Source organism: Mixophyes fleayi, chromosome 4 (assembly GCF_038048845.1).
Source record: "Mixophyes fleayi isolate aMixFle1 chromosome 4, aMixFle1.hap1, whole genome shotgun sequence".
Taxonomy (NCBI): Eukaryota; Metazoa; Chordata; class Amphibia; order Anura; family Limnodynastidae; genus Mixophyes; species Mixophyes fleayi.
Window position 1 is genome coordinate 29,159,842 of NC_134405.1, and position 9,608 is coordinate 29,169,449.

The 9,608-nt window shown below is 40.0% G+C and overlaps 1 protein-coding gene across 1 annotated transcript in view; it reads right to left on the reverse strand.

Moving 5' to 3' along the window:
- Window positions 1-6,415, reverse strand: part of LOC142151160 (mucin-3A-like) — a 28,607-nt gene extending 22,192 nt beyond the window's left edge. The window contains exons 1-2 of the mRNA XM_075206519.1: window positions 5,776-6,415; window positions 3,200-3,304 (exon numbers count right to left, since the gene is read on the reverse strand). The gene's annotated coding sequence lies outside the window, so the exon portion shown is untranslated. The remainder of the gene's footprint in view (window positions 1-3,199; window positions 3,305-5,775) is intronic.
- Window positions 6,416-9,608: the final 3,193 nt, after the last annotated feature.

The following is a 9,608-nucleotide window of genomic DNA, read 5'->3' on the forward strand; positions in this document are numbered from 1 at the left end:
AAGTGCCAGGATCCTGCAATTCCCCACAGGCACATTTGCGTGTGTCCACTTTCTTGGCATGCACAGAGCAATTTCATGTAAAATACACTATGCAAACTTGCATAAGTCCCACAAAGTATCAGCCCTAATGTGTTTAAAAGGTGTCTCCATGTACAGTATGTATTGATACTATATCTGTAAAAGAGCTGGAGCATCTCTAAGGAGAGACTGATCCTACAAAGACTACTCCGAGAGCAGTCTGCACCATAGGTGCATTAAGTGCCGGCACAATATGAAAAGAGGCTTGATGGTGCAGTTGGCTGCAATAAAAGTGGGCGGGTCAATTACATGATCAAGCCCTGTCAACCACAATACACAACGAGTGGCTGGGGTGCAACATGATGCAACACTAAGGGCCTGAGTCATTAAGGAGAGCAAAGCATAAAAATGGAGTAACTTTGAACCTGGGCAAAACCATGTTGCATTGGAGGGGGAGGTATATTTAAAATGTGAGGACAGATTTTTTTGTTAGAGTAGGGCATAGCCTAGATCCACTTTAAATTTCAGTGTAAAATTAAAGCTATCAAGTATTTTTGTGCTAAATGAAAAACAGACAGTATTCTAAATGTTTGCTGAGATGAGCAGAGCTTGTTGATGAAGTTTGGTTCATGGCCCCGTCCACCTTGAGACTTCTAAATCGTCCTAAGAGACTTGTTTACTCTCTGAGAGATCTGGAAGGTCTTCCCCTAGTTCTGGAGTCTCCCAGACGTTTGGAGAGAGCAGGTGACTACACCTTAAATATATTCAGTTCTGATAAGCCCCTGAGCTTGTAAGCCACCTCATGAGCAAGGCCCTCTCTAACCTTTGTTTTCATGTCTGCATTAATTTTGTTTACCTTTTATTTCCCTGTTTTATGCATGTTCTCTTCAGTGCTGTGGAGCATTGTGGCGCCATGTAAATCAGCAATAATAATAATATGTTGTACTTCCCAACTGTCCTGATTTGAGGATAGTCCTGATTCTAAGGTCTTCTCAACAGTGCTTGTTCCGACTGTTGGGAGGTATGCTCCGCTTACCACAACTCTGCAGTCCAGTGGTACGTGGGTGCCGTATGCACCAGTATAAGGTGCGTGCAACAGTGAAAGGGTGGTTTTTGGGGGACAGAAGGGGGTTGGGGGGCTTCTAAGTGCTTCAGATGTATTAGACATGCCACTGGAGTTGATATAGCCATATACCCTTATGATGCGATGGTGTGGATTATTGGGAGATACAGTATATAAGTGCGTGGATGTTATTAGTTGCTCATTAATAAAATACAACTTGAAGGTTAGGTTAAGTGATCCTTTAAACCATTCAAGCCACTGAATTTTTAAATATGTACTGAATTCTTTTTTACCTTTCATGCTTTCCAGTCATCTATTATGACATAAAAATTAATTGCTGATTGTATGCAAATTTACTGTATCCTTAAACACATGTTTTCATGATTCTGAGACTTATTTATAAACAATTTCTCAAAATGTACACAAAATCAAAAAATCTGCAAGTTCATCATTAAATGCAATGTTAGGAAACCCAGTGAATGTTTAAAATATTTGATTTACTTCTGACATTGGTATTTAAAGTAGACCTGTCACCTGCACACAGGGAGTTGGCAGGTACTAATTACCAGGGCCTGGGCATGCCAGGATGCCCAGGCCCACACTGCAGACCACTAATTTAAATTTATTTTTTTTGCTTACCTTTTTTTTGTTCTGAGTTTTCCTGGGGGAGGGGGGGATATTTTGGGCTGCCTGGTGGCTCAGTGAGAAAGCTGTGCAGGCAGTCTATGCAGTCTGCATACTACTAAATGCAGCCGTGTCATTGATCCATAGAATAATGTACTACAGCTTTTAGTACAATAGTCTTTAAATGGATTATGCGGCTGCAGCGAGTATTATATAATGTGATAGCCTATGCACAGACCGCATAGGCTGCTTGCACTGCATCTCTTATAAGGCAGTAGCTAGATCTCCTTCACAGTGTGACATCACCAGGTCATGTGGCTGCAGCAGTCACATGGTACATAGTGCAGCAGCTATTGGAAGTAACTGGTAAGGAAAAGGGCAGGAAGAAGGGGTACTGTGATGGGAAGGTAGACATGTAAAGCTGCTGGGCACAGGGAGCATGTATGGGTAAAGCATGTGGACAGAGGAGACATGTATGAGTAAAGTATGTAGGCACATGGGACATGTATGAGTAAAGCATGTGGGCAGAGGGGGCATGCGTGTGTAAAGCATATTGGCAAAGGGGGCATGTGTGTTTAATGCATGTGGGCAGAGGGGGACATATGTGCATTAAGCACGTGGGCACAGGGAACATGTATGCGTAAAGCTGCTGGGCACAGAGGGCATGTTTGAGTAAAGCATGTGGGCATTTCTGTAATGACAGTGCTACAGGGCTCTTTCCCTGGGCTGCGGGAGCCCTGTAGCATCAAATTACTGTATCCTCTAATAAGGATCTATTAAATTATTCTTTGCTTTGCACTTTTCACCTGCTAGACATGCCCCCAATTATGCCAACCAATGCCCCAATGATATGACCACACCCATTTTACATACTATTCGACTATAGGGGAGCCCCATGAAGTTGCTGTACTGGGTCCCAAAATTCCACTTAGCGGCCCTGCCTACACACAACTCATACTTGCCAACTTTTCATTTCTCCGGTGGCAAGTATGGGGGGGAGCATGGTGACGTTTCAGTGTCACCGTAATCATGCCCTCCGTATAGATTTGCGGCAGTGTGTGGCATAATGATGCCAATCACTTCATTATGCCCTGCCACCATCAGGGATCTGGCACGGTGATCTGCTCTTCTCCCCTCTCCCCACATGTAATGTCTGTTACCGTCATAAAACTTCTTTAAATTCATCTTTCTACATGTCTGAATGAAAGTTCATGGAATTTAAAGAGAGAGTACTAGGGGGAGTAGGCTAAATCTGCTCCTAGGACACTTCCTATCACATCATCACACTGTAGGAAAGTTCACAACTCTCAATATACCCACAAATCTCTATCCCACAGCCACACCAGTCATAAAATAGTGAGGGGCAGAGTATTTATAGCTTATTATTTATACCAGGGATGGTGCTGTTGGGGTAACTCAGCATTTCTGATGATGCTGAAGTACATTCAGTAAAGGTGAGAAGATAAGGGATGCGTTTGGGGGGGTTTTACTCACAAGGTGTAATCCTGTCTATGATGTTCTCACACAGAGGCCCATAGAAACTCTCCAGACACAGGCATTTATTTCCATTATCGGTGCCTCCATTTTGACATTTATTTCCTGAAAGACATGAGAAAATAATGGTTACCCTGGGTACATAGTATTTCAATAAGTTGTTGCCGACTGTATGATGTTAGGGGTGCACTTCCGGGGGGGGGGGGGGTGTCCCAATTGCCCAGAGACCGCCTACACGCGAATCACTGGGAAATGGCTTCTAGGATTCTCCTCCTCCTCTCTGCATTAAAAAAAACACACTCTAAGAGTCTGCAGTCTGAGACCCATTTTTTGGGGGATCTGTCTATGTATTAATGAACTGTGGCTTCAACAAAATGGCCACTGTGATTATTTTCACTGTTAGCTCCAGTGTATCTGTGACTTTAGAGAAATGGAAAATGCAGTAAAATTAAGTTACTTGTAATATTATGTTGTTTCTTGGCTGCTGAGAGCGATGTCAAAGTACAGGTAAGTAACTAAGTCTAATTATATTTTTTTCATTATTTAATTGGATGTCAGGGGAGATTAGTATTCAATTTGTTGTATTACTTTACAAGGTATTATTTTGGGAAGATAGTCAAGAATAATTTATTGAAAGGAGATTAATATTATTAATGTGGGTGTTTTAATGTACTGCTTACTTTATTGTTTGTTATTATTATTATTGGAACCCTCTACTCTCAAACCCCCATCTAGAAATCCTGCATTTGCCTCTGTTTGCCAATGGTTTAGTGACTTATTCTGTGTTACTGCAAAATCCATAGAGTACCTTCCAACATTTAAACTGGGAAAATTGGGACAAAATAAGCCATGCAATATCCACCCAAACCACTCCCACATTCTGTGAAACCACACCCATTTGACAATAAGACCCACCCATTTCAGGAGGTTGGCTACGTTAGTCCAGAGTTCTATGCTTTTACAGTTTGTATCCTGTGAAAAGATGCACTGGTGGCCTGGTAGAGGATGAAACAATTACAGCACAAAAGCCATTTTTTGTATTTTGTGATATCATGGGGTAAATGTATCAAGCTGCGGGTTTGGAAAGTGGAGATGTTGCCTATAGCAACCAATAAGATTCTAGATAGCATTTGTTTAGTACATTCTACAAAATGTTAGCTATAATCTGATTGGTTGCTATAGGCAACATCTCCACTTTCCAAAGCCGCTGGAAACTCACAGCTTAATACACTTACCCCCATGTCTCTTTTGTGCACTTATACTTATACAGGCACACATTAGCATGGCAGGGTGGTGACGGGAGAGCATTTTGCTACTCTTTATGGGAGGATAGTGGGATAATAGATTTTATTAGAACAGGTGGGTGATGCACAGTCATGTGTCTGCTGAATCCAAGCACAAAAACGTGATTTGGGTGTAAGGGGGTATTCTCTATACAAAACACCTCGGGAGGCTACAGAATGTTATGTATATAAGATGTAACTAGTGGAAGGCACAAGAATAATTCATGCAGAGTATTTAATGAAAACACCAATTAAATAAAGTGTTGATTTTATTTGGTTTTTTTTTTATCACCCGACCAAACAAATCAGAACAGATGGGATCAAGTCTCCAGAACTGTACCCACCTCCTTGCCCAAGACTCTTTGCACCTGAAAATAAGCTGTGTCCAAACTGTCATTGCAGCTGATTGGACAGACCGTGCCGTTTATACCCAAATCTTCATAAAAAAGTATACAATGAAAATGAAAACAATTTATTATTAAGTTTCTGGGCTCTAAGTCAGGCCTGGTGTTGTGTAACTACAAATCCCAGCATGCTTTTCCAGTAGATAGCCGGCCGATATTTGTCAGGGCATGCTGGGACTTGCAGTGTCACAACACCTGGAGAGCCACAGGTTGACTAGGCCTCTCTATGAGGTTCAGTACATTTATTAAAGGGCAAAAATCCATTTTGCTGGCAAAATGTCCTTGATTAACTTATCTTTATCTAATAGGGGGATTACCGCCATTAATGACATATTAACTGAGCAGTGCCAATTGTAGTGATTGTCTCCACCATCCATTCCCTTTATACTTGGAATAAATCTATTATTTAATGCTGTAGTGTTTGCATCATTTTTATAGAAAATAAAGCTTATTAATTTAATTTAAACAAAACTATATATATATATAGTTAAATATTGTATATAATGTTTAAGCGTAAGTTTGTGTTTTTTTTCAATACGTTTATTTTATTTGTATTATTTTTTTATATTCTGAAAGTCCAAATCTGGCAGGCCGGCTCACGCCTTCACAAAAAAATGGGGACTTGGCCAGCGAAACGGTAACCAACGCTTCCTGCCCTAGGCAATATCGCCATACCAGCTAAGTTATCAAATGCCTTGATGATAATATATCTGCCACATGGGGGTGAAATGTAGATTTTTTTCACACCAATAAGCAACAATGAAGAGTTCAGTTATGATCATGATAAGTCCAATTTTAGTAAATAATCCCCTAACCCTGAGAGAAATAGCAGATGCTGCAGACAGAATAAGTTATTGCCTATAGTAAAGATAACCGGTAAAAGACTTACCTACAAAGGCTCCATGAGTTGTTGATATGGTAGTAGTAGACGTAGTAGTTGAAGGAGTTGTGGTGGGTAGTTTAGTGGTAGGAGAAGTTGTGGCATAGGTAGTTGTGTGAGGTGGAGTAGTGGTTTGTGGACTGCTTGGGGTAAATAAGGTAGTTCCTTTTAAGCCTGTGGATTGTGCAGCAGTTGTTAGATTTGCAGTGGAAGAGTATTCTTTAGCTGTTGACTTATTTCCCTCAGTAATAATAGAGGTTTGTACTATTAGTGTGGTTTGCACTGTTGCAGAGATGGATCCTGGAATGTTTGTTGTTTTTATTGTGGTTTGTAGTGCTTCTGTTGATCCAGGAATACCAGTTGTTGTTTCTTCTCTTTGTGCAGTGGATTGTGCAAGAGTTGTCTCTATGGTAGTGGAAGAGGGGACTTTAGTTGTGGACTGTTGGCTCTCAGTATTAATAGAGGTTTCTGCTAAAGTTGTGGTTTGTACTGTTGCAGATATGGATTCTGGAAATTTTGTTGTTTGTATTGTGGTTTGTAGTGCTTCTGTTGTTCCAGGAATACCAGATGTTGTTTCGTTTCTTTGAGTAGTGGATTGTGCAGCAGTTGTCTCTATTGCTGTTGATGACACTGCTTTTGTTGTGGATTCCTGTCCCTCAGTATTAAGAGAGGTTTGCTTTAATGATGTGCTTTGTACTGTTGTTGATATGGATTCTGGAATGCTTGTTGTTTGTATTGTGGTTTGTAGTGCTTCTGTTGTTCCAGGAATACCAGAAGCTATTTCTTCTCTTTGAGAAGTGGATTGTGCAGCAGTTGTCTCTATTGCTGTTGAAGAGACTGCTTTTGTTGTAGATTCCTGTCTCTCAGTATTAATAGAGATTTGTTTTATTGATGTGCTTTGTACTGTTGTAGCTATGGATTCTGGAATGCCTGTTGTTTGTATTGTGGTTTGTAGGGCTTCTGTTGTTTCAGGAATACCAGATGTTGTTTCTTCTCTTTGAGTAGTGGATTGTGCAGCAGTTGTCTCTACTGCATTAGAAAAGTATGCTTCTGTTGTGGATTTCTGTCCCTCAGTGGTAATAGAGGTTTGTTTTAATGATGTGCTTTGTACTGTTGTTGATATGGATTCTGGAATGCTTGTTGTTTGTATTGTGGTTTGTAGTGCTTCCGTTGTTTTAGGAATCCCAGATGTTGTTTCTTCTCTTTGAGTAGTGGATTGTGCAGCAGTTGTCTCTATTGCTGTTGAAGAGACTGCTTTAGTTGTGGATTCCTGTCCCTCAGTATTAATAGAGGTTTGTTCTAATGTTGTGCTTTGTACTGGTGTAGATATGAATTCTGGAATGCTTGTTGTTTTTATTGTGGTTTGTGGTGCTTCTGTTGTTCCAGTAAGACCAGATGTTGTTTCTTCTCTTTGAGTAGTGGATTGTGCAGCAGTTGTCTCTATTGCCATTGAAGAGACTGCGTTTGTTGTGAATTCCTGTCCCTCAGTATTAAGAGAGGTTTGCTTTAATGATGTGCTTTGTACTGTTGTTGATATGGATTCTGGAATGCTTGTTGTTTGTATTGTGGTTTCTAGTGCTTCTGTTGTTCCAGTAATACCAGATGTTGTTTCTTCTCTTTGAATAGTGGATTGTGCAGCAGTTGTCTCTATTGCTGTTGAAGAGATTGCTTTAGTTGTGGATTCCTGTCCCTCAGTAGCAATAGAGGTTTGTTTTAATGATGTGCTTTGTACTGTTGTTGATATGGATTCTGGAATGCTTGTTGTTTGTATTGTGGTTTGTAGTGCTTCTGTTGTTCCAGTAATATCAGATGTTGTTTCTTCTCTTTGAGTAGTGGATTGTGCAGCAGTTGTCTCTATTGCTGTTGAAGAGACTGCTTTTGTTGTGGATTCCTGTCCTTCAGTAGTAATAGAGGTTTGTTTTAATGATGTGCTTTGAACTGTTGTAGATATGGATTCTGGAATGCTTGTTGTTTGTATTGTGGTTTGTAGTGCTTCTGTTGTTCCAGGAATACCAGATGTTGTTTCTTCTCTTTGAGTAGTGGATTGTGCAGCAGTTGTCTCTTTTGCTGTTGAAGAGACTGCTTTTGTTGTTGATTCCTGTCCCTCAGTAGTAATAGAGGTTTGTTTTAATGATGTGCTTTGTACTGTTGTAGATATGGATTCTGGAATGCTTGTTGTTTGTATTGTGGTTTCTAGTGCTTCTGTTGTTCCAGTAATACCAGATGTTGTTTTTTCTTTTTTAGTAGTGGATTGTTCTGCAGATGTCTCTATTGCTGTTGAAGAGACTGCTTTTGTTGTGAATTCCTGTCCCTCAGTATTAAGAGAGGGTTGCTTTAATGATGTGCTTTGGACTGTTGTAGCTATGGATTCTGGAATGCCTGTTGTTTGTATTGTGGTTTGTAGGGCTTCTGTTGTACCAGGAATACCAAATGTTGATTCTTCTCTTTGAGTAGTAGATTGTGCAGCAGTTGTCTCTACTGCATTAGAAAAGTATGCTTCTGTTGTGGATTTCTGTCTCTCAGTGGTAATAGAGGTTTGTTTTAATGATGTGCTTTGTACTGTTGTTGATATGGATTCTGGAATGCTTGTTGTTTGTATTGTGGTTTGTAGTGCTTCTGTTGTTTCAGGAATACCAGATGTTGTTTCTTCTCTTTGAGTAGTGGATTGTGCAGCAGTTGTCTCTATTGCTGTTGAAGAGACTGCTTTTGTTGTTGATTCCTGTCCCTCAGTTGTAATAAAGGTTTGTTTTAATGATGTGCTTTGTACTGTTGTAGATATGGATTCTGGAATGCTTGTAGTTTGTATTGTGGTTTCTAGTGCTTCTGTTGTTCCAGTAATACCAGATGTTGTTTCTTCTCTTTGAATAGTGGATTGTGCTGCAGCTGTCTCTATTGCCGTTGAAGAGACTGCTTTTGTTGTGAATTCCTGTCCCTCAGTAGCAATAGAGGTTTGTTTTAATGATGTGCTTTGAACTGTTGTAGATATGGATTCTGGAATGCTTGTTGTTTGTATTGTGGTTTGTAGTGCTTCTGTTGTTCCAGGAATACCAGATGTTGTTTCTTCTCTTTGAGTAGTGGATTGTGCAGCAGTTGTCTCTTTTGCTGTTGAAGAGACTGCTTTTGTTGTTGATTCCTGTCCCTCAGTAGTAATAGAGGTTTGTTTTAATGATGTGCTTTGTACTGTTGTAGATATGGATTCTGGAATGCTTGTTGTTTGTATTGTGGTTTCTAGTGCTTCTGTTGTTCCAGTAATACCAGATGTTGTTTCTTCTCTTTGAGTAGTGGATTGTGCTGCAGATGTCTCTATTGCTGTTGAAGAGACTGCTTTTGTTGTGAATTCCTGTCCCTCAGTATTAAGAGAGGTTTGCTTTAATGATGTGCTTTGTACTGTTGTTGATATGGATTCTGGAATGCTTGTTGTTTCTATTGTGGTTTGTAGTGCTTTCGTTGTTTCAGGAATTCCAGATGTTGTTTCTTCTCTTTGAGTAGTGGATTGTGCAGCAGTTGTCTCTATTGCTGTTGAAGAGACTGCTTTTGTTGTTGATTCCTGTCCCTCAGTAGTAATAGAGGTTTGTTTTAATGATGTGCTTTGTACTGTTGTAGATATGGATTCTGGAATGCTTGTTGTTTGTATTGTGGTTTCTAGTGCTTCTGTTGTTCCAGTAATACCAGATGTTGTTTCTTCTCTTTGAGTAGTGGATTGTGCAGCAGTTGTCTCTACTGCATTAGAAAAGTATGCTTCTGTTGTGGATTTCTGTCTCTCAGTGGTAATAGAGGTTTGTTTTAATGATGTGCTTTGTACTGTTGTTGATATGGATTCTGGAATGCTTGTTGTTTGTATT